We start from the raw sequence: 26429 nt of genomic DNA on the forward strand, positions 1-26429 counted from the left end.
TTGCATTTTCCAACATTAAACCTCATTCGCCATGTAGTTGCCCACCCCATTATTTTGTTCAGGTCTTCTTGTAAGGTCTCCACATGCTGCGTAGAATTTATTGCCCTGCTCAGCTTAGTAACGTCCGTAAATACTGAGATTGAGCAGTTTATCCCATCTTCTAGATTGTTTATGAGTAAATAAAACAGGATTGGTCCCAGGACAGATGTTTGGGGGGCCCCACTTTCCACACGAGACCATTCCGAGTACTCACTATTTATCATCAACCTTTGGACTCATCCCTGAAGCCAGTTTTCAATCTAGGTAGTCACCCTATGATCCATACCTACATACCTTAGTTTGTAAAGTAAACGTTTGTGGGGAACTGTATCAATTGCCTTTACAAAATCCAGATATACCACATCTACAGGCCTTCCTTTATCTAGATGGCAGCTCACTTCTTCATAGAAGGTTAATAGATTAGTCTGGCAAGAACAATTCTTCACGAGTCCATGCTGATTACTACTAGTGATACCGTTTTAATTCTAAAATCTTGTATATAATCCCTTATCACCCCCTCTAATAGCTTGCAGACTATTGATGTTTAGGCTATCCGGCCTGTAGTTCCCCGGGATATATCTTGGCCCTTTTTTAAATATTGGTGCCACATTGGCTTTTCTCCAATCAGCTGGTACCATTCCCATCAGTAGACTGTCATTAAAAATTAGGAACAATGGTCTGGCTATACAAAATAAATATCTTAATCAGCGCAATTAAATATTAAACAAAGATAACAAATATATAATTATAAAGTTGTGAGTTGATTGCTGTCAATACTCCACAAGTGTATTCACCTCGCTTTCAACAACATCAGTGTCAAATTAGTACAGTAGTCAGCTGTCTGATCCTGCCTCCAAATGCGTTGCGTCTTCCAATAGACTTCTTAAGTGGGGTGGCCCAGACCATTCATTTTTCGGGATCCATTGATTATCACTGGATGACTTTACTGCTTTTGGACTTTTTTTTGTTTAATCACTGATATACACATTTTATATATGAATGTATATGAATTTGGAATTTCTACTTTAGTTTTCACTTGAGTTTGTTTTATTTTGTCACAGATCATTTAATGTTTATACAAATGTTTATACTTATGTAGCGATGTTGTCTAGATATCACAATATTTAGATAGATGATTGCGCTGTACTAATTGGACACTAATGGTCTGGCTATCACCTGGCTGAGTTCCTTAAGGACCTTCGGGTGTAAGCCATCTGGTCCCGGTGAAGTTTTTCAAGCCTATTTCTGAGTCTGTCTTCTATTAACCATGAGGGTGCTTCCTGTGAAGTGTTATCACAATAACATTACAGTCTACAGTATAGCGCTGGCACAGAGAGCTTACTAGACTCGCAGGGATCACGTACGAAACTATGGTACCTCCAAAGAGCCTGGAGAGAGCAGCCTGGGACTGCTTGAGGTGACTGCAGTGGGCCGAGACTGTGTCCCGAGAGTTGCCCAGTAGAGCTGGGTCCTGGTGGTGACAGAGAGCAAACCTAGGCAAGGATCAGCGAGTGGAAAGCCAAGGCAGGTCTCTACAGGAGATTTGGTGGAACAGTGAGGGAAAGGCTCTCTGACGGCGGTGAGAGAGCCAGTGGTGGTTGGCAGATGGCGGCAAAGCTTGGGAAGTTCAGAGTACAACAGGAGGAGAACTCGCTTGGTGGGGTTCATTGGCTCCCGTAGGGACTCAGCAGGACATGGCAGACTCTGCACTAAACTGAACAGACAGACAAGAAAAAGAGGTAGTGGCAGCTGGGGCTGGTCTGGCAGACCTAAAACTTAGCAAGCAAGTTTAAAGAAAAGGAAAAGATCATCTTAAGATACACAAGGAGCACAGGGCAGCACTGGTTGTTCTAAAGGGGACAAAAAAACAAAAGAAAAAGGCAAACCCCGAGGAGAAAGAGAAAAAAAAGAGTATCACTCTATATGGAGGAGTCGTGGCGGTAAGTTACCCCCTGTGACTGATATATAAGTTGCATCTGCTACCTGTGTTGCTGAACTGAGTATTACCTGTATTTATGCTGAAAATAGCATAGATAATATAAATGGTAACACAAGGTGGATATCTCATTGAGGAGACAATCTACACAAAATGAGAGGCAAATCAGGAACAGGGGGAGGAACAGCTAAAGCCAGTGCAAGCCCAGGGACTATAAAAAAGTACATGTTACAAGATGGGTATGCAGATAAATCTGTTGTGGAAAGTCAAGCAGGGCCCGAGGGAAACAAGCAATGGGAAGTCTTAAGAATGCAAGAGAAAAGACACCAGCTGAAAAGAATGCACCTAATCAGTCAAAAACAGACCCAGACACTGAAAGTGACTCCGAAGTCCATTTGCCGACAAAACCGAAAATGGCAAACATGTTTGCTAAGTTGGAACCATCTTTGAAGACAAATATGGCAGCACTACATAATGATCTATGTCAGTTATTGACAAGAGTGGAGGATACAGAAAATACAGTCAGGTCCATAACTATTGGGACATCGACACAATTCTAATCTTTTTGGCTCTATACACCACCACAATGGATTTGAAATGAAACAAACAAGATGTGCTTTAACTGCGAACTTTCAGCTTTAATTTGAGGGTATTTACATCCAAATCAGGTGAAAAGTGTAGGAATTACAACAGTTTGTATATGTGCCTCCCACTTTTTAAGGGACCAAAATTAATGGGACAATTGGCTGCTCAGCTGTTCCATGACCAGGTGTGTGTTATTTCCTCATTATTCCATTTACAAGGAGCAGATAAAAGGTCCAAAGTTAATTTCAAGTGTGCTATTTGCATTTGGAATCTGTTGCTGTCAACTCTCAATATGAGATCCAAAGAGCTGTCACTATCAGTGAAGCAAGCCATCATTAGGTTGAAAAAAACAAAACAAACCCATCAGAGAGATAGCAAAGCAAATTAGGTGTGGCCAAATCAACTGTTTGGAACATCCTTAAAAAGAAAGAATGCACCTGTGAGCTAAGCAACACCAAAAGACCCGGAAGACCATGGAAAACAACTGTGGTGGATGACTGAAGAATTCTTTCCCTGGTGAAGAAAACACCCTTCACAACAGTTGGCCAGATCAAGAACACTCTCCAGGAGGTAGGTGTATGTGTATCAAAGTGAACAATCAAGAGAAGACTTCACCAGAGTGAATACAGAGGGTTCACCACAGGATTTAAACCATTGGTGAGCCTCAAAAACAGGAAGGCCAGATTAGAGTTCTGTCCCGAGTTGTCCCGTGTTTCTATATCCTTGAGCAGGTCTGTATTGTTGGTAATCAGTAGGTCAAGTACCGCATTGTTTCTTGTCGGTGCATTCACCATCTGACCCATGAAATTGTCCTGCAAAACATTTAGGAACTGCCTAGCCTTGGCTGAGTGCGCAGTTCCTTCTGCCCAGTCTATATCTGGATAATTAAAGTCCCCCATTATAATGACATTTCCCATCCTTGCTGCCAATCCTATCTGTAACATTAGGTCCGCCTCACCCTCCTCCCTCTGGTTGGGGGGCCTATAGCATACGCCCAATATTACCTTCCCCACCGTGCCTTCCCTTTGAAGCTCTACCCATAGGGATTCTGCCTCGTCCTTAGCTCCATTATTAATATCATCCCTCATATTTACCTGTATACTGTTCTTAATATACAGACATACCCCTCCCCCTTTTTTACCTTCTCTATCCCTGCGATAAAGGGAATACCCCTGAATGGTCGCCATCCAGTCATGGGAGCTGTCAAACCAAGTCTCAGTTATCCCCACAAAATCTAAGTCCTCCTCAAACATCAGCAGCTCCAGCTCTCCCATCTTGTTGGCCAGGCTTCTGGCATTGGTATACAAACCTCTTAATTTTGACCGGTTACCTATATCCTCTTTTGATGTTTTTAGGCTGCTCTCTTGATTTTTCCCCATACCCACCCTGGGTATAGGAGCTCCGAACACCCTACCGCTAATGTCCCCATTTCTGCCCTCTGAATCTTGCTTTCCACTGGCTAATTCTACATCTGTACCCTCCCCCCATTCCCTAGTTTAAAAGCCCCTCTAACTTTTTGGCCATCCTCTCACCCAGTACGGCTGCACCCACCCCATTTAGGTGCAATCCGTCCCTACCAAAGAGCCGGTGGCCGACTGAGAAGTCGGCCCAGTTCTCCAGGAACCCGAAACCCTCCTTACTACACCAGCTCCTCAGCCACTCGTTAACTTCCCTAATCTCCCGCTGCCTCTCTGGTGTGGCTCGAGGTACAGGTAGTATTTCGGAAAATACTACCTTGGAGGTCCTAGTCCTCAACTTAGCGCCTAAGTCCCTGAAATCGTTTAGGACTCTCCATCTTCCTCTGCCTATGTCATTGGTACCCAGGTGTACCATGACAGCTGGGTCTTCCCCAGCCCCACCCAATAATCTGTCCACCCGATCCGCGATGTGCCGAACCCGAGCGCCCGGCAAACAACAGACTGTTCGGCGCACACGGTCTTTGTCACAGATTACACTGTCTGTCCTTCTAATAATTGAGTCCCCTACCACCAGCACCTGTCTTTCCTTTCCCTTTCTCCCGGCCTCACTGGAGGAGTTCTTCCCCTGGCAGCTAGGGGCGTCACTCTGCTCCAGCATTGCTGGTCCCTGACTGGTTTCCCCAACATCACACAACGGGGCGTATCTGTTGGGGTGCTCCAGCCCAGGATCAGCCTCCTTGCCTTATCCCCTTCTACCCCTCCTAACTGTCACCCCTCTACTCTGCTCTGATGCCTGCACCTCCAATACTCCGCCCACCTCTGTGCAGACCCCTGTCTGCACCTGACTGGTACGATCCTGGCTCTCCTCCGGTATGGACATTCATCTCAGTGTTGCCAGCTGCTTCCCTAGATTCAGGACCTGAGCTTCCAGGGAAGCAACGTGCTTACATTTTGCGCATTTGTATTCGCCCTCAATCACATGTCTGAGGAACGCATACATACCACAAGATGTACACCGAGTCGCATCTCCACACCCGCCGGGCATTGTACCTACTAATCTAATCTAATGGGGATTCAGCGATTTAAGTCTATCCTATGTGGCTATTTCCTGGCTTCCTAACTCTACCTTCTCACCCTCTGGTACTCCGCTTCACTCACTTGACACTCAGTTGCACAACACTCACAATCTCACAGCCCGGTTAGTCGCACAACACTCACAGTCGCACAGCCTGGTCAGAGGCACAACTCTCAGTCGCACAGCCCGGTCAGACGCACAACTCTGTCGCACAGCCCGGTCAGACGCACAACTCTCAGTCTCACAGCCCGGTCAGACGCACAACAGTCGCACAGCCCGGTCAGACGCACAACAGTCGCACAGCCCGGTCAGACACACAACAGTCGCACAGCCCGGTCAGACGCACAACAGTCGCACAGCCCGGTCAGACGCACAACAGTCGCACAGCCCGGTCAGATGCACAACACTCTCAGACGCACAACACTCACAGTACACTCAGGTAGCAACAGGTACACCCAGACACTCAGGTAGCAACAGGTACTCCCAGATACTCAGGTAGCAACAGGTACTCCCAGGTACTCAGGTAGCAACAGGTACTCCCAGATACTCAGGTAGCAACAGGTACTCCCAGACACTCAGGTACTCAGGTAGCAACAGGTACTCCCAGATACTCAGGTAGCAACAGGTACTCCCAGATACTCAGGTAGCAACAGGTACTCCCAGATACTCAGGTAGCAACAGGTACTCCCAGATACTCAGGTAGCAACAGGTACTCCCAGATACTCAGGTAGCAACAGGTACTCCCAGACACTCAGGTACTCCCAGACACTCAGGTACTCAGGTAGCAACAGGTACTCCCAGATACTCAGGTAGCAACAGGTACTCCCAGATACTCAGGTAGCAACAGGTACTCCCAGATACTCAGGTAGCAACAGGTACTCCCAGATACTCAGGTGGCAACAGGTACTCGCAGATACTCAGGTACTCAGGTAGCAACAGGTACTCCCAGATACTCAGGTACTCAGATTAGAGGTCCTGGGACCAATCCTGTTTAATTTATTCATAAATGATTTAGAGGAGGGGATATCTAGTACAATCTCAGTATTTGCAGATGATACTAAATTAGGCATGCCAATATCTTCTATGCAGGATGTGGAAACCTTGCAAGCGGACCTGAACAAAATAACGGGGTGGGCAACTACATGGCAGATGAGGTTTAATGTTGAAAAATGTAAAGTAATGCACCTGGGGGCCAGAAACCAGAAAGCAAGCTACTCACTAGGGGGGGAACCTCTGGGTGAGTCTAAGATGGAAAAGGACTTGGGGGTACTGGTAGACAACAGGCTTGGCAGTAGCATGCAATGCCAAGCCGCTGCAAGCAAAGCCAACAGAATACTGGGATGTATAAAAAAGAGGATTCACTCCAGAAATAAAGAGATTATTCTCCCACTCTACAAGACTCTGGTCCGGCCACATCTGGAGTATGCTGTTCAGTTCTGGGCACCGGTCCTCAGGAAGGATGTGCTGGAACTGGAGAAAGTCCAGAGAAGGGCAACAAAAATGATTAGGGGAATGGAGGACATCAGCTATGAGGATAGGCTACAAGCACTGAACCTTTTCTCTCTGGAGAAGAGACGATTGAGGGGGGATATGATATCAATGTACAAATACTGTACTGGCGACACTAGCATAAGGAACAAACTATTCAGAAAGAGGAGATACAATAAGACATGTGGCCACTCACTAAAACTAGAGGAAAGGCGGTTTAACCTTAAAGTGCGTAAGGGGTTCTTCACAGTAAGATGTAACGCTCCTGCGTTTTATGTATGATGTGGATTTTCATCTGCAGAAATATTCCACTTCAGTAGTCATGTAGAGAAACGCTGAGACACCAATCCCAACTCTCAATGACTCATCATGTGTGGATGATCTCAATTCAGCAAGTAAATACACACACTCAATAAGATGTTTCCTAGAGTGACTTATGTATATAGTAACACAGTGATGATAGGCTGAAGAGACAGGTTGGGTAGAGATGGTAGATGACAGACACTTGAAAGGAAATGTTCTTGAAAGTAAGATAGTAGCAGATGGGATGCAGATAGGTTTAGCAATCATGTATGGTAGTAGATGACAGAGTAGCAGGTGGACATACAAGAGAGATCAACCCAGTGCAAGAACAGGTGGTAGTAGGCCCAAGAGCCAGCAATCCTAGATAATGTAGATGTAGTAATAGTCCTTAGTATGCAGAGCTAGATAGTGTAAGCTTTAGTATAAAGGTTATAGAGGTTTCCCCTGTGGGGTACTTATCACTAATAGCAATGTAGCAGAGGAGAGGTTCGGCAAGAGCGGATGATCCGGTAGCGGGATACAGGGATCAGCGCAGCGTGGTTCCGACAGCGAGGTATGCTTGCAAGCATGAGAGCTTCAAGACAGGTTAGCATCAAGGCACAAAGCAGTTTGAACGAACACATGTGAGTGAGAGCCGGCGATCTAAATAGCCATCCAGTCTGGCGCTCAGTGATGACAGCATCAGTCTTAAAGGTGTATGCGCACCTTACCAAAAGAGAATGGTGGGGCGCATACACTTATGAAAGAGTAATAAGGGTACCCAAAGGTACCAGAACATTACAGTACCCCCCCTTAAGGCCGGCTCCTGAAGGCCTCTGGAGCTGGTTTGTCTGGGTACTTCGCATGAAAATTGCGAATTAATCTAGAGGCATGTATGTCAGAGGTGTTTAGCCAGGTGTCGTCTTGGGGCCCATAGTTCTTCCATCGAACCAAGTACTGAAGTCTTCCTCTGTGGATACGAGAATCAAGAATCTCTTTTATCTCATATTCTTCTCCACCTTCAACTTGTACAGGAGGAGGAGGTGGGATAGTAGGCCTTATTCCTTGGTCAGGAACATGGGGCTTCAGTAGTGACACATGGAAAATGGGATGTATTTTGAGGTCTATTGGCAATGTAAGCTGTACTGCAGCTTTTCCAATAAGTTTCTTGATTGGGAAAGGTCCCAAGAACAGAGGTCCAAGCTTTTTGCTAGGGATTTTCAGTCTTAAATTTTTTGTTGAGAGCCAAACGAGGTCCCCGATAGTGTACTGAGGAGAAGGTCTTCTGCGAAGATCATAGTACTTCTTTTGTTGACTATGAGCGTGTGCAATGGTAGTATTAAGCAAACCCAGAGAGTCCTTTATTTGGGTAAGATAGTCTGAAGCTACTGGGTTATTTGAAGGAAGGATGCGTGGTGGAAGAATAGAGGGATGAAACCCATAGTTCAAGTACAACGGACTCTGCTTGGTCGTACTGTGGGTTGCGTTGTTGTAGGCAAATTCTGCCAGAGGGAGAAGATCCACCCAATCATCCTGTTGGTAAGAAGTGTAACAACGTAAATATTGCTCGATGCATTGGTTGACTCTTGCAGTCTGTCCGTTGGTCTGCGGATGGTAAGGAGAAGTGAGCTTCCGCTCGATCCGTAGTATGTGACATAGTTCTTGCCAGAACTTGGAAATAAATTGTGATCCACGGTCAGACAGAAGAGTTTTTGGGATACCATGTAACTTAAAGACATGTTTCATCAGGAGTTCTGCCGTTTGTTTAGACGAAGGTAGTCTGCGAATAGCAATTAAATGTGCCATTTTTGTCAGATGGTCCACTGACACTAAGATGGTATTAAATCCTTTGGAAGGAGGCAATTCCACTATAAAGTCCAAGGACACAACTTCCCATGGAGTTTGGGGTATTGGTAGACTGCATAGTAGACCGGATGGTCTCGTAGTGTCAATTTTGGACCTGGCACAGACATTGCATGAAGAGACGAATTTTTGTATAGATGTTTTCATGTCAGGCCTCCAGAATTGCCTGGTAATCAGATTAAGAGTCTTTGTCATACCCATATGTCCTGCCATAGGCACATCATGCGATAATTCCAAGATCTTGGTGCGTATGGTAGATGGTATGTAAAGTTTGTCGTTGTAGTAGAGGAAGCCTTCTGCATCAGTATTTAGTTGTGGTGGGGGTGAATCCAAACTTATACCATGCAAAACCTCTTCCTTCAAGGAACGGACAACTCCAATAATGCGTTTGTGAGGTATTATAGGAACGGAAGGGATTTCGAAGTAGTTTTCTTCAGTTAGTCGTGATAGTGCATCCGCCTTTTTGTTCTTATCTGCAGGTGTGTAGGTCACTAGGAAGTTAAACCTTAGAAAGAATAGTGACCATCGTACCTGTCGGTGTGAGAGAGTTTTGTTAGTCTGAAGATATTGGATATTTTTATGGTCCGTGTATATAAGTATTGGTAATTGGGTGCCTTCGAGTAGATGTCGCCAATTCTCCAGAGCCAATTTTATAGCAAGCAGTTCCTTTTCACCCACGGGGTAATTTATCTCTGGACTGCTTAGGGATTTCGAAAAAAAGGCGACTGGATGAAGTGGTGAAGTGTGAGTTGGTCATTGGGAGAGTATTGCTCCTACTGCCATGTTTGACGCATCTACTTCCAGAATGTATTGGAGGGATGGGTCTGGATGGCGTAGTATGGGAGCAAAAGTAAACCTTGTCTTTAACAGGTGAAAAGCTTTATTTGCTTCATCTGACCATTTGAATGGTTTTTTAATGCTAGTGAGCTGTGTGAGGGGTCTCACAATGGCAGAGAAGTTTCTAATGAACTTCCTGTAGAAATTCGAAAATCCAAGGAATCGCTGTAGCGCCTTGCGTGTGGTTGGTGTAGGCCAATCCTGAATGCAGGATATCTTACTCATGTCCATCTCAATTCCTGTTTTGGATATGATGTAGCCTAGAAACAGTACCTCTTCTTTATGAAACAAGCATTTTTTCAGTTTCACATAAAGGTTGTGTGCAAGCAATCTCGATAATACTAGTCTTACATGTCTTATGTGTTCAGACAGGGATCGTGAATATATAAGTATATCGTCCAGATATACCACAACACAGACATCTAGTAAGTCTCTGAAAATATCGTTTATAAATCGTTGAAAAACTGCAGGGGCGTTGCATAGCCCGAATGGCATTACAAGATATTCGAACAATCCGTATCTGGTTCTGAATGCAGTCTTCCACTCGTGTCCATCACGGATTCTAATGAGATTGTATGCTCCTTTCAGGTCCAATTTTGAAAAATAGGTAGCTCCACGCACCTGCTCAATGAGCTCAGGGATAAGCGGTAGAGGATAGCGATCTTTTATTGTCATAGCATTCAATTGCCTATAGTCGATGATAGGCCTGAGACTTGAGTCCTTATTGCGGACAAAAAAGAGTCCTGCTGCTGTGGAAGAAGTGGAAGGTCTAATAAAACCTTTTTCCAAATTCTCATCCAAATTGTCTTTGAGATGGGAAAGTTCATCCTGTGAAAGAGGATAAACATGACCGAACGGCAATTTGCTATTTGGGAGTAGATCAATGCTACAATCATAGTCTCGATGGGGAGGTAGTGCTTGAGCATTTTTCTCAAGAAAAACCTCAGAGAGATCCTGATAACATAGTGGTGCAATCTCATCTGTCACCACAGACAGGATCTTCCCGAAAGACGGGAGGTTACACTTACCCTCGCAATAGCAAGAGAGGAAGGTCAGGGTCCGTTCCTTCCAATCTATGGTTGGTTGATGTGTGTGCAACCAGGGAAGTCCCAAAACAATGGGAAAGTGGGGTGAAGTGATTGAAGTTGTCAATCCCCCTAGGAGGACATGTGAACACTCACCCTTCTTTTTGTAGACTAGGGGACAGACGTTTATCTTGTGATCCGGGGATGCACAGTACAAGCAGAGATTACCAGATCGTCTTCTGGCTCTTTCCATAATTGATAGAGGTGGGCGTATGGTTCCTACCTCCATAGGAACGGGGTCAACGGCCGAAATTCGAGAAGAACTGGATAATGGCATTCCCATTTTCTCAGCCTTTCTTTCTCGTAGTCTTCTATCTATGGTGATACTGAGTTGTATCAATGCATCCAGGGTTTTTGGCAGATCCGCTCAGGCGAGCTCGTCTTTAACGGCCTCTGATAGGCCAAGCCTAAATTGGGTTTTCAGAGATGCATCATTCCATTCTGAATCAAGGGTCCATCTCTTGAATTCTGCGACAAAGTCTTCTACAGGTCTCCCACCTTGTTTCAAGGATCTTAATTGAAGATCGGCAGTACTCTGCCTATTGGGATCATCATATAGGCTAGTGAGTTCTGCTAGGAACAAGGCATAGGAGGTGAGAAGCTGATCACTTTTCTCAAAAAGAGAGTCTGCCCAGGCCCGAGGATCGCCTGTTAGGTAAGAAATAATAGTACAAACCTTAATGTGATTAGTAAGGCAGGTACGGGGTTTTAGCAAGAAAAGTAACTCACATGCGTTTTTAAATTCGCAAAATTTTTTGCGATCGCCTGTAAATACCAAAGGAGGATTTATTTTGGGTTCAGGGGACTGAGCAGTGGTAAGTTGTGTCAGTCTAATTACCTGCTGCGACAGAGCCTGATTGTCTTCTTTTAATTCAGCAAGTGCGTGTATTAACGCAGTTACTTGCTGTTTTAATTGTGTCATCTGAGTGGTTATTTCTGCTGAATCCATTTGTGGTTTCGTTCAATCTGTAACGCTCCTGCGTTTTATGTATGATGTGGATTTTCAGCTGCAGAAATATTCCACTTCAGTAGTCATGTAGAGAAACGCTGAGACACCAATCCCAACTCTCAATGACTCATCATGTGTGGATGATCTCAATTCAGCAAGTAAATACACACACTCAATAAGATGTTTCCTAGAGTGACTTATGTATATAGTAACACAGTGATGATAGGCTGAAGAGACAGGTTGGGTAGAGATGGTAGATGACAGACACTTGAAAGGAAATGTTCTTGAAAGTAAGATAGTAGCAGATGGGATGCAGATAGGTTTAGCAATCATGTATGGTAGTAGATGACAGAGTAGCAGGTGGACATACAAGAGAGATCAACCCAGTGCAAGAACAGGTGGTAGTAGGCCCAAGAGCCAGCAATCCTAGATAATGCAGATGTAGTAATAGTCCTTAGTATGCAGAGCTAGATAGTGTAAGCTTTAGTATAAAGGTTATAGAGGTTTCCCCTGTGGGGTACTTATCACTAATAGCAATGTAGCAGAGGAGAGGTTCGGCAAGAGCGGATGATCCGGTAGCGGGATACAGGGATCAGCGCAGCGTGGTTCCGACAGCGAGGTATGCTTGCAAGCATGAGAGCTTCAAGACAGGTTAGCATCAAGGCACAAAGCAGTTTGAACGAACACATGTGAGTGAGAGCCGGCGATCTAAATAGCCATCCAGTCCGGCGCTCAGTGATGACAGCATCAGTCTTAAAGGTGTATGCGCACCTTACCAAAAGAGAATGGTGGGGCGCATACACTTATGAAAGAGTAATTAGGGTACCCAAAGGTACCAGAACATTACATAAGAGCGGTAAGGATGTGGAATTCTCTTCCACAAGCAGTCGTATCAGCAGGAAGCATTGATAGTTTCAAAAAACTATTAGATGGGCACCTTAGAGACAACAACATACAGGGGTATACGATGTACGGTTAAAAGCAAACACACACACACATCATAGGTTGAACTGGATGGACTGATGTCTTTTTTCAACCTCACTAACTATGTAACTATGTAACTATGTAAGAGTTTGCCAAACAACATCTAAAAAAGCCTTCACAGTTCTGGAACAACATCCTATGGACAGATGAGACCAAGATCAACTTGTACCAGAGTGATGGTAAGAGAAGAGTATGGAGAAGGAAAGGAACTGCTCCTGATCCAAAGCATACCACCTCATCAGTGAAGCATGGTTGTGGTAGTGTCATGGCATGGGCATGTATGGCTGCCAATGGAACTGGTTCTTGTATTTATTGATAAAGTGACTGCTGACAAAAGCAGCAGGATGAATTCTGAAGTGTTTCGGGCAATATTATCTGCTCATATTCAGCCAAATGCTTCAGAACTCATTGGACGGCGCTTCACAGTGCAGATGGACAATGACCCGAAGCATACTGCAAAAGCAACCAAAGAGTTTAAGGGAAAGAAGTGGAATGTTATGCAATGGCCAAGTCAATCACCTGACCTGAATCTGATTGAGCATGCATTTCACTTGCTGAAGACAAAACTGAAGGGAAAATGCCCCAAGAAAAAGCAGGAACTAAAGACAGTTGCAGTAGAGGCCTGGCAGAGCATCACCAGGGATGAAACCCAGCGTCTGGTGATGTCTATGCGTTCCAGACTTCAGGCTGTAATTGACTGCAAAGGATTTGCAGCCAAGTATTAAAAAGTGAAAGTTTGATTTATGATTGTTAATCTGTCCCATTACTTTTAGTCCCTTAAAAAGTGGGAGGCACATATACAAACTGTTGTAATTCTTACACTGTTCACCGGATTTGGATGTAAATACCCTTGAATTAAAGCTGAACGTCTGCAGTTAAAGCACATCTTGTTTGTTTCATTTCAAATCCATTGTGGTGGTGTATAGAGCCAAAAATATTAGAATTGCGTCAATGTCCCAATATTTATGGACCTGACTGTAAATTAGACACACATTCTAAGACAGTGAGGGAATTTAAAGAAGAGATGAAATTGTTACAAATCGAACAAAGGAACATGGCGTATAAATTAGAAGATCAGGAAAATTGAGATAGAAGAAAAAACAGGAGAATAAGGGGTCTACCAGAAATAGCACAAGAGGAAGTTCAAGCAGAAATAATGAAAAAAATATTCAACCCACTCTTAGTCAGGCCAATAACAAAATTACTTAAAGTAGAAAGAGTCCACAGGATTAGAACAAGAAAACACACAAATGTAGAGCGCTAAAAAAACACTGGCATATGAAATGTGAATGCAAAACTACCAGACTGGGGAGGGGGAAGGGTAAGGGGAATGGGAAATCTCAAAGAAGAAAAAAAAAAAGAGCGCGCATGTCCGATCGGGACTCTGCGCATGCTCAGAAACGCGCGTCGTGCATGCCGATCATACCAAGCATTCAAGCTCCCTGGGGACGTAGCCGCATTCTTCTCTCCTTCATCTCCACACCACAGTTGCCTCCCCGGACACTGCTAAGAGATAGCCGGCTCTCTTCCTCCCATGTGACGGACGGTGTTTCAGTGTATACTGCCTGTAGTGTGGATAGATGGCACCACCTAGAAGAGCTTCATATCATATTTGATGCAAAAAAGCCTGAATACCGTGGCATATTGTGAGTCGCTACAGGTATTGTTTTTATTTTACAATACATTTGTCTGCACTTAGAGCGCTTTTCTTTTTGTCTTTTTCTGCTTCACAGGATTAGAAGACCACATAATATAGCAAAGAAGATTCCGAGAGACATAATAGTAAGGTTTCATACCTATGATGAAAAGGTGCAAATATGGGGAAAATTGCAAGGAAATTCACTGTAACGGATGCGTAGGTGGGACAGAACACACACGGAGAGCAGGAGTGCCAACAAAGCCTTTTATTGAACAGTAGCAGGTAGGTTCACAGAGAAAGGGGCCAAAACAATGGTGCCCAGGGTCAGACCCAACGTAGATAGGACAGAGTTCCAGATAACAGGGGTAGTCCGTAACAGGAGACTCCTGATAGAACGGGCAAAGTCCTGGCCACTGAGGGATTGGGCCACACATGGGTCGGGGCAAACAATGAGGTGAAAAAGTCCAGACAGAGTTTGGGTAGGACCAGGGTTAATCCACTCACCAGCAGGCAGGTACAGGGTTAATCCACACTCCAGGTTGGCAGGCAGGTACAGGGTGAATCTACACTCAGGGTTGTAGGCAGGGGCAGGATTCATCCACACTCCAGGTTGTAGGCAGGGACAGAGCAAATCCACACTCCAAGTTGTAGGCAGGGATAGGGTTAATCCACATTCCAGGTTGTAGGCAGGGACAGGGCAAATCCACACTCCAGGTTGACAGACAGGTACAGGGTAAATCCACACGCAAGGTTGTAGGCAGGTACAGGGTAAATCCACTCCAGGTTGTAGGCAGGTACAGGGTAAATCCACTCCTGAGGATTGGCAGGTAGGTTTGAAGAGGCCCGCGGGAACCAATAGGAGAGTCTATGTTCTCTGGCCGCAGCCTAGAGACACACAGTCTGAGAAACAGCAGAGCAGACACAGGTGGAAATCTCCTTCCAGGACCCAGCTCCACTATCTAAAAATGGAGCTACACTCATGCTGGTGGCCAGGTAACCCCCAGCCTGGCATCGAATTGCCTCGGCAACCAGCCCCCCCCCCCCCTCTGCTCCAGCCCACACAAGGAATGTGTTCTTTGTTCCCAGCGGGGAATCAGACTTTTCGGTGCCTGGCTGCAGAGGGGAGAAGGACAGCACAGTGGGGGGGGGGGGGGGGCTGGGGGATCCTTTGCTGGGGAAGAGGGCAAAGTCCTGGGTGTGCAGAGAAGAGAAAAATTAGGGGGAGAAAAAAAGTTGGGCCCGTGACATCCACCATTAAAATATGAAGAAACAAATTTACAGATTTTTGCGGATCTCTCACATAAAACATTGGAAAGAAGAAGGTCCCTTAAACCACTCTTGAATCAAATGAGAGAACATAACATCCAATATAACTGGGGGTTTCCAGTGTGCCTTGTGGGCTGAAAAAAACGGACGTGCAGCAGTATTGAGATTCCCAGAGGAATTACAAGAATTTTGTAAAAAACTGGAGTTACCAATGATAGAAATACCCGGCTGGTCAAATAGAGAGAAAGAAGGTTTAACACCGGATACTACCCAATGGCAGTTAGTCTCAAAGAAGAAATAAATGTGAAATTAAAAGACTTAATAAATAAAAGACTGCCTAGGGTGGGGAGGAATAGAAAAACTTAGAAAGGGAAAGTACAGGAGGGGAAAAGAACACTGTAAATGAGAAAGTGGTGATTCCAGAGTTTCTAGGGGGCGCAGAGCCATATCAACTCGAGGGAGGGGAGGGAGGGCAGTTACCGGGTGCCATAGTTAGAGTTCCACCCTAGGAGATAGGTAGAAGATCAACCTACCTTAAGACCAGGAGTAGGTCAAAGCCCCATATCGGCTTAGTAGTAGCATGGGGGAAGGGAGAGAAGGGGGGAAGGGGAGGAGGGGGGGAAGGGGAGGAGGGGAGGGAAGGGGGGGAGGGGAGGGGATGGTGGGGGGAGGGCAAAGGGAGAATCTTTACTTTGCCACAATTACTAGAATCTCTCTTCCAGTAGTGTTCTCTCTCATTTTCGAACCCGATCGCCTGTACCCTATCTCAAAGAAGTATTCGAACAATGACGCTCGACTAGAAAGGGGAAAGGATAGAGTGGGGTGGAAGGGGAAATTAAGAATATGCATACAATAATGGAGCAACAGCTCCAGAATGAATACCACTGTGATAGATGAGCAGGGTGCCCTTCTTCAAGCTCACATTAGAGATCTGGAGGGGCAAATTGCAACACAGTGGAGCAGACAACCTTAAAAGGAATCTTCTTCTCATGGAGTAAGCAGTTAGTTAATGGAGTTTATGTGGAAGGTGGAGGGGCATCTCAGGATTACTAGGTTGGAAGATGGGTTACTGTGGTTAGATGGATTGGTGGGGCTCACAGAAAAAGGAAGCACCTAAACAAAGTTGAATGAAGATGCGGTGATGACAAACTCAGAGGTGGCAGCCCTAGATGCCAATGCTACACCTAAAAGGCCGAGACAGTTGGTGGTAATTGGAAATTCAATAAATAGAAGGACTGATGGAATAATGTATCGCCAGGATTGTCTCAACTGAATGGTTTGCTGTCTACCTGGTGCCAGTGTTTGGCATGTGGTGTACCAAGTAGACAAATTATTGGGAGGGAGTGTGGAGAATATGCCGTCTGGATAACAAGGATCCTTTAGCAAACAGTACATGACTAGCTCTTGAAATGTGATTAATGCACCACAGCAGCACTTCAGAAGAGGGAAGCACACTCTATAGGAAAAACAAAGCAGGGAAGAAGGCATTTCTAAATGTAGTAATAAAACACTTTAATGACAAGGAAAGGTTGAAAACACTTAAAAGATGGAAGTGAAAAACAGGAATATCAATGAAACTCTAAACGTCCAGCAGGATGCCTCCTGGGAGTAAAGCAATCTGCAGGTGGAAATTCCAGCCGATCAGCAGTGGGAAACACTGTGTCTCTTATCCAGGAAGGCCGTGCTGTCAGGGCCAGTATGGAATGCAGGCAACCAGAAGTGACACCAGAGTGGGCGGTGACATGTTTCGGAACATGCCCAGCTTCTCCTTCTTCAAACCCATGGAGTATTGCAAGGGGAAGGGGTTTATAAAAGAGTCAAGGGTGGGACAAATGGGCAGGGGGTGGGCGGGACAGATAACGACTGCAAGATCATTACACTACGGTATGCAAGGGAATAAAATACAATTAATTTGTTTTTTACTTTATTTTACTGTATTTTATTCCATTGCATACTGCCATGTAATGATCTGGCAGGCATTTTCAGTCCCGCCCACCCCCTGCCTATTGACCTCACTTTTCATTGAGTAAAACTCGTATGTTAAAGATGGTTTGCACCTAAATGGAAGGGGGTATGCTGTGCTGGGGAGAGGTTTATGGGAAGGTTGGAGGAGTATTAACACTTGGAGATTTCCATAATACAACCATTGCCAAGTACTATTTGTACTACAAAAAAACACAAGTGTAAAATGCAAAATGGATTAAAGTGTTTGTTCACCAATGCCAGAAGTCTGCCAAAAAAATAGGTGATTTGTAACTTTTGGTGCATGAAGAGAGCTAAGATTCAATTAATATTGCTGAATCTTGGCTTATTTTTCATTTGACTTCTATATTAGAATTCCAGGCTACATTCACTGAAGAGACAGGGTAAAACAAAAAGGTGGCAGTGTCTGTCTCTATGTTAGAAGTGATCTTAAAGTGATGAGTGTGAAAGAGGTCCTTATTGATGGAGAGTGTGATGGTGCTGAGGCATTATGGGTGGTGCTGCATATGGATGTGCATACTTCCAAATTATAGGAGATTGTTACAGTCCCCCTCTATTGTTAACTAGGAGGTGGAGACTCATCTCCTTAAAAGATGGAACAGCTGTAATAGCTTACTGGAGTAATGGCACTGCAGGAACAGCAAAGTGGCAGAAATTTGTAAACCCATTAGCAGACAATTTTATAGTACTGTTTATAGAAGCACCAACTAGAAATTATGCTCTTCTGGGGTTGGCAATCTTAAAAGGATTTGTGCATTTTCAAAGTTGCCTTAGATGCTGCATGAAAAGCTCTCTTCCCCTCTCTAAGATATCTTAAAAAAATATTTTGTAGTAAATGTTTCCCATGACATTGTTCATCTTCCCATGGATTTTTCTTGACTGTAGCTTGCCTGTTAGCTCAAAACAATGGTCAGAATGTCGAGATTTCCCCACTACAGACTTCAATGGAAATCAACTCTAAGTTCAAGTATACCAAAGTTTGAACAACATTCCCATGAAGAAACCCCTGACAAAAAAAACCTGGACAAATGTGTCCATCACTAGTTGCAATATATCTCATTTATGTTTAACATTGCAGTTGTTCTATAGAGAATAGGCTGTTTCAACCAGGACTATTTAACCATGCTCACTAAAATAGTGTAATGATATCACATACCAGACACACAAAAAGCTGTAGCAAGCAGCCATGTTGTTCAGTTTTCAAAGGTCAGCCATGACAGTTTTGCAGAACAGTTACACATTGCCGCAGTGATATTACCCCCTCCCTCCTCCTTTAATTCATAGAATGCATAGATTTTACACTTCAAAAGAGCTGTTATCTCAGCTCAGATACAACAGAAACCAGCGCTTAGGCCTGTGCAGGGCTATAAACAGCTAATTGAGTCCTGGCAGGATGTCTGGTTCTGCTTTCCAGGTCTATCGTAAAACTATGACCAAATCCATTAAGGCTACCCAGAACTAATGGGGATCATAAAAGGCAATCATAGAGCTCCGCCCAATTCAAAACTTAACAAATCCACACACAATTCATAAACTCAGACATTAACATGATTAATAAGTATATATTTGAATGAGAAATGTTATACTGAACAAAATAAGGTCATACATGGCCACACTAGCACATATAGAAGGGAAGATAGCTGTCAGATGCTTCCTGGGTGACAAGTTTATCTGAGCTACCCTGTGTTTAGTATCCCTGGATGCAAAATTCAATGCTGAACAATAATTTATCAGTTTCAAGAATGCAACTGGTACATATTGGAAGATATAAATAGTGGTATAAAACTGTCTATAAGGGAGGGACCTGCTATTGTCATAAACCCAGGACAGCCCATGGACACTCCATTTTATTGGTCAGGGGCACCTGTCAAAGAAAAGGGGAGATGCCTAAACAGTTGTAAGCTCTCATGTACCATCAAATCAGGAACATCTGTCAAGCTTGAGAACCAATAACACCGGGCTCATCGACTGAACTCTGATAACACCCAGGACATTGATTGTAAGTATCCTTCCTCCTCAATTCTACCTTTTGACTTTTTAATTATTAATACCATATTTTGAAAAGTGTTAACCTTATCCCTAAGCTCTTAATGCAAACTAAAAAAGTACCTGTCTCTTGAAGAGTGCTACTGTATAGGATAAACCCTATGAACACGATAATACGATGTGTTACAGATGATTATCCTAAAATCATAATTGGTATTGCTAGAATTACGAGCTTCCTCCTGCTCTGTCCTGAAACGGAGGTGGGGGCAGTTAAAGGGTTAATTGCTTAATTAGCCCAGTGACAATCACTCTCAGGCTCCTGGCACCTCGGTTGCGGTCCTGTGAGCTGGAAAATCTTTGTGCAGGGTGCAGCTGAGAGTGGCATTATTACATAAGTGACAGTGCTTTGTGAGATTGGCCGATCCTTTGTCACGTGTTAGTGAGAAGGGCAGGGATCTGATACCCGGGTCTGTCACAAATAGGGCACATCTATTATTTACTGAAGTACATTTTTCATAAATATAGAAATCAGGCCCTAGTTACTATTTTATTTGAAGCCCTTTAAGTAGTTAAATCCAACACTGAGCACTACTCTGTCTCATTGCCCAATACCACCACTACAAGGGTCATTTTGAGACCTACCAAAATAAGACTTTACATTATAAAACATTACAATAAAAATAATAACTTAATACAGTTTCTTTCTACATAATATTACAACATACCAAAATGCCTCCATTCACCTTGAAGCATTGCATTTTTTTTCTGTGCAATCACTAATACTCTGAATGCGTAGAGAGAGACCATCATAAGTCTTATGATGCTTCATGCAGACAGACAAAAGAGAGATTGCTGACATTACAGATTATGTAACAAAAATAATAGGATATTGGAACATGACACACTTTTTAGTCCACTGCATAACACACATCATGTTTTTACAAATCCCTTTTTTTTTTCTTCCAAAAACATTTTATTAAACATTTAAACAATTTCAGACAGATATTTCCAAGTATAATATCCCAAGACATAGAAATGCGATGGCAGGGAAAGGAAAATTTGTCGGCACATCAACAGTTCCTACTTGGAAATATGAAAAACTGGGGTGCACATGCGCGGACTCAGCAAGACGGACATGTCTGCCTGAGCTCCGCTCCGGAACGGAACACACCGCCGTCTGTACCGGTGACCAGCCGCCCTGCACTCCGCCTGACGCAGCTCCCCACACAGTCTACGCTGCCCCCAACCTCACCATGGTGTCTGAGGGGGGCAAAATCCAAACTCAAGAGCCGCAACATCCGGGACACTCTAGTGCTGGCCTCATCCAAGATGGCGCCGCCGCTAGTCTCCCGCGCTAGCACCAGCTCCTCCAAGGCCCCTCAGTTCTCCCACCCTCACCCAGATGAAGGTGAGTCTGACGCTGACATCCCGCTCACCCAGGGACAGGCAAACTTTGACCCCCTACAGTTCGGACTCCTCCGCCATTTCGAAAGCATCCTCCAGAGGGCCCTGAAGCACACATCTGATCAGATCACTGACAAGCTGACTAGAGAGATCAGAGACCTAGGCCAGCGCACCGCTGACCTTGAACTCAGGACAGATGAGATCGAGATCAGTGTCTCTAACCACTCTGAGGAACTAGAGGCCCTCAGGGAAGAGAACCAGTCCCTGCAGCTTCAATTGGAAGATCAGGAAAATCGAGCCAGGCGCTCCAATATCAGGATCCGGGGGATACCCGAGGCTGTAGTAGATCTACAGTCCACTGTCACAGTCCTTTTTCAGGAACTCTCCCCCTCAATCCCCATCGAACTTCTGGAGATGGACCGCGTCCATCGGGCCCTGGCCCCCCGCAAACCTGAAGGGCCCCCCAGGGACATAATCGCTAAAATGCATTTCTACAAGACCAAAGAACAACTCCTGCAAGCCGCCAGACACAAAGAATCCCTCCATTTTCAAGGCTATGACTGCCAACTCTTCACAGATCTCTGTAAGGCTACTATCATGAAGCGCAGAGAATTTAAACCTCTGCTGCACACCCTTCAACAGCACCGTATAGGTTATTCCTGGGGCTTCCCGTTCTCCATACGTGTTACCCACCAAGGTCGCAAGCACACCTGCAAAACTACTGAGGAACTCCAGCCCCTTCTTCAGGATCTACACCTGCTCTCGCCTCCATCCACCCCGGCATCCCTTCCACAACGCAGACGATCTGCTTTGAGATCACCACTGAAGCTGTATGCCCCGACTTCCACCACTCCCAAGAGGAGCCGTCTTGTTACACCACTACCACCCCCAGCGGATTCCATGGACTGAAGAACCAACTACCAGATGCCAGCTGGATGTCTTGGCTGCCAGCCTAATCAGGCCTGTATGTTTTTTCACTTCAAACTTTGTTTTTTTTATCAGCCGGAACCCGCATTGGGTTAGCCGGCCCCCACGCTGCTTGAACTTGAACTTTTTTGAATTTATGTTTTTGAACTTCCATGTACTTTTATTTGGCTTGCCATTATGCTTCCATATATATATAATGTCTCCCCTGGTCACCACCATACATCTTGCCTAAAGGTACCTTATAGGCGGTCGTGTCTCTGGCCGGTTGCCACTGCCGCCTCCACCCACTTTCGGAACCCTCCTCTAGGAGTCTTCCAGAGGTGACATGTTTCCCTCCGTGCAGTTGATCACTCTCTGCATGGACGGACTGTCCTTTTTCACCCCATTCCTGCGATTGCTTCTGACTACTGTGTTGTCTATATGGTCCTCCTCTCTCTCCTCCCTGAATCTTTCCATCCTCCACTTTCTCTCGCCCTTCCCTTCCCCTTCCCTTGTTCGCCAGGGGGTCCTGTCCTCCATGCTTTCACCTTCTCAGTTTAGCTGCTCTCTCCTGGTTACCCAATGGCCACCTTGAACATTTTAACCCTTAATGTACAGGGCCTCAACTCACCTCAGAAACGCCGTAAGGCATTCCTCTCGCTTGCCTCGCTAGATGTGCATATTGCCTGCTTGCAGGAAACTCACTTTTCTGCCTCGCAAACTCCCCGCTACCTAACTTCCTCTTTTCCTCAGTTTTTCACAGCCTCTGCAACTGTCAAGAAGAGGGGGGTGTTGATAGCCTTCAATCGGACGACCCCATTTACGCTACATTCGTCAATTGCGGACCCTGAAGGTAGGTATCTGATCCTTGTTGGCACCTTACTAGACACGGAAGTAACTCTGGCTTCTTACTATGCACCCAACACCAGCCCCAACTCCTTCCTCTCCCACTTTCTTCTAATTGTTGAGCACCATAAGAAGGGTACAACTATCCTATGCGGAGACTCGAACCAAGTCTTATACCTGTCCCTTGACAAATCACCTGCGGCTCCTTCCTCGTCCTCACATCGTCTCAGCTTCCGAGACTTACTCCAATCATATTCCCTGATTGACACATGGCGTGAATGCAACCCCTCCAAGAGACAATATACCTACTACTCTCACCCACACAATACTTTCACACGCATAGATCATGTTCTTACCTCTCCCTCCCTCCTGGCCTCCTCTATTGTGCCGATTCCCTGGTCTGATCACAACTCAGTAGTCTCCTCCTTTGACTCCCTAGTCCCTAAACAGCATAAATTTTCCTGGTCCTTGAAGGATAACCTTCTGGCCCATCCTTCTCACAGAGTTGAAATAGCAGCAGCAATTAAGGATTACATGTCTCACAACACCACCACTGATGTTGCTCCGCTCACTGTTTGGGAGGCTCACAAAGCTGTGCTCAGAGGTACACTCATTAGCTTGGAATCTCGACGTAAGAGAGAGTGCCGCCTTACTTACCAAACACTAGATTCAGCTTTTACACAGGCCCACAACGCCTTCCAAGCACACCCCACCCAAGATAACAAAAGAATCTTTGATAAGGCAACCCTGGAACTAAATCTCTTCCTTATGGATGCGGCCGAAAAGCAAATCAGTCGCTCACAGCACCAATTTTACTCCAAAGCAAATAAACCAGACACTTTCCTCGCCCTCTCTCTTCGTAATGCTAATGTTACCCGCAAACCTATCTGTTTGCGAACCTCCCCCACCCACACTAGTAATCCCATCAAAATTCTAGACACCTTTCGAAGCCAACTCTCCAAACTTTATTCCCCATCCCAGCCCCCGACTGACTCACAACTCTCTGAGTTTTTTTCGACAATTTCCTTGCCCCCCCTTTCTGATTCACACTGCGACGCCCTGGAACAACCGATCACGGACCTTGAAATCTGCGCAGCGATCAAAACTCTTAAATTACGCAAACGTCCCGGCCCTGACGGTTTTACCGCTTCATACTTTAAACATTTCTCAGAACTCTTGACCCCTATGCTCTCTAAAGCGTATAACTCTATACTCAAAGGCCACTCCTTTGGCCTTGACTCCCTCAAAGCGGCCATTTCCATGATTCCCAAACCACAGACAGCCGAATCCTCTTGGTCCAACTATCGCCCAATCTCCCTCCTCAATATTGACATCAAGGTGATGGCCAAAATCCTATCTGCACGTCCTAACCCGATCATAGGGTCACTAATCCACAAGGACCAAACTGGCTTTATCCCGCGTCGTCAAGCTGGAGACAATGTACGCAGGGCTGTGCACCTAACCTATCTCGCTCGTAATCGCAATATTCCTGCTTGCTTTGTCTCCCTTGATATAAGAAAGGCTTTTGACTCCCTCTCATGGTCATACTTAGACAATGTATTACGCAGATGGGGTTTTGGCCCTCACTTTCTTGCTTGGATATCCTCACTCTACTCTTTCCCGTCTGCATTTGCCCGCTACGCTGACTTCCACTCTTCCTCTTTCCCAATTAAATCTGGTACCAGGCAGGGCTGTCCCTTATCCCCTCTCCTCTTCGCCCTGGCAATCGAACCTCTAGCCCTTAAAATTCAGGCTAATCCTGATATTAAAGGCCTGGACCTCGGCGGCTTTCACCATAAGCTATGTCTCTTCGCAGACGACATCCTTTTGTTTCTCTCCTCACCTCTCACCTCTGCTCCTAACCTTCTTTCTACCCTGAACAAATTCGCCCGAATATCCGGTCTTGTTATTAATCCCGAGAAATCGAAGGCTCTTAATATCTCCCTACCCTCCTCCCTCTACTCACAGCTTCGAACGGTTCTCCCCTTTTCCTGGGAGTCCCGGTACCTACCTTATCTAGGGATTAACTTGACAGCTGACCCAGTGGAGCTATTTTCGGCTAACTATCCTCCTATGCTGCGACACCTCACACGGTTGATGACGTCTTGGGCTACTTTGCCCTAGCCTGGATGGGGCGCATTACCGTAGCTAAGATGGCCATACTACCCAAAATACTGTACCTATTTAGAGTCCTGCCTATTTCTGTCCCCTCTTACTACCTTCGCCAACTTCAGCGACGCACCTTCTATTATGTTTGGGGTACCACCAGACCTAGGGTTTCCCGCACGACTCTCTATCTACACAAACTCCAAGGCGGCCTGGGACTCCCGAACTTAACCAAATATTACCAAGTGGCCCAATTGGCTCAATTACCTAAGTGGCACGCTACCAAGGAAGTTCCCTTGTGGGTATCCCTTGAAGCGGTTGAAACAGACCCTCTCTCTGTCGTAAACTCATTGTGGCTCCAGACCGTCGGTCAATCGCGAATCCTATCGTACGCCATTCCCTGCGGCTTTGGGATGCTCTAAAATTCAAATTTAAACTCCGGTCACCACATAATCCCTTACTCTCCTTCCTTCACTCTGGCCTGGGAATCCCCTTCAGCCTTCAACAGTTGGGTAGCCGCTGGTCTCCTCCGAGCTCACTCCCTAATAGCGTCTAACGCCATTAAACCCTTCTCTGAGCTTTGTGCTTCTCACCACCTGCGAAGCACTGAGGTCTTCCATTACCTCCAACTCAAACACTTCTTCATGCAATGCATCCCCACTGACTCCGCTCTACCCCACATGATCTTTTTTGAGCACATCTGCCACCGCGATCCGCACACCCAAGGCCTAATTTCCCAACTCTACTCCAGGCTCACTGATCCCCCTACTAATGACCCTCCGCCTTATGCATCCAAATGGGAACGGGATGTTGGGTCCTCCATTGAAAAGGAGGACTGGACTAGAATATGGCAGTCAACTAAATCGGCCTCCCAAAACATTGTAGCCCTAGAAACAAATTATAAAGTGATGATGCGGTGGTATCTCGTACCCGCATGCATTGCGAAATTCCAACCCTCCGACCCTGCAACATGCTTCCGTGGATGTTCAGAAGCTGGCACGCATATGCACATCTGGTGGACATGCTCAAAAGTGCAAACTTTTTGGCAGGAAGTCTTTCGGGTCCATTCCACATTAATGGCCACACAAATCCTGCCTGACCCTCTACTGGCCCACCTCAATGTGAAACCAGATATGGTTTTGAAATTTCAGCAAGCTGTTTATGCAGGTAACTACGGCAGCGAAACAGATCATAGCAAAAGCATGGAAATCTCCACATCTATCTCTACTTGAAGTTAAACAGCGCGTCACTACTGCAATGATACATGCCAAGGTCGAAGCTACCCTGATGGACAAAGTAGAATGGTTTGACATACTCTGCAACCTTGGGTTGACAACTTCCTTCCCTCCAATTTCGATAACTCCCTGTTGATGCCCTAATTCTACCCTGATCTATGCTCATCCCTTCCCTCCATTCATGGACCCACCGACGACCCTCCCTCTCTTCTTTGTGCTACCCCCACCCAATGTTCCCCCCCACCTACCCCACCTTCCCCACTCTTCTTTCCTACATGCTTCTCTCATAGCGCTAACAACGTCCTTACCTAATCCCACCTTTCACTATATGGTTCACCGAGCAGACTCGCATGTTTAGTCAGCTCTCCCAGTTTACTGGACCATACTCCCTGTTCCTCACGTCTGGTCAATCCTTTCTGTGGTTTCTCCCACCCATCTGCTTCTCTCTATATGTTGTTAAGGTATTGGGCACTGTATACCCCTGGCTCACTAGCTACTTGGCTGCACCTTCCTGTCT

Source organism: Pelophylax lessonae (genome assembly GCF_965119305.1).
Source record: "Pelophylax lessonae genome assembly, chromosome: 2".
Lineage (NCBI taxonomy): Eukaryota > Metazoa > Chordata > Amphibia > Anura > Ranidae > Pelophylax > Pelophylax lessonae.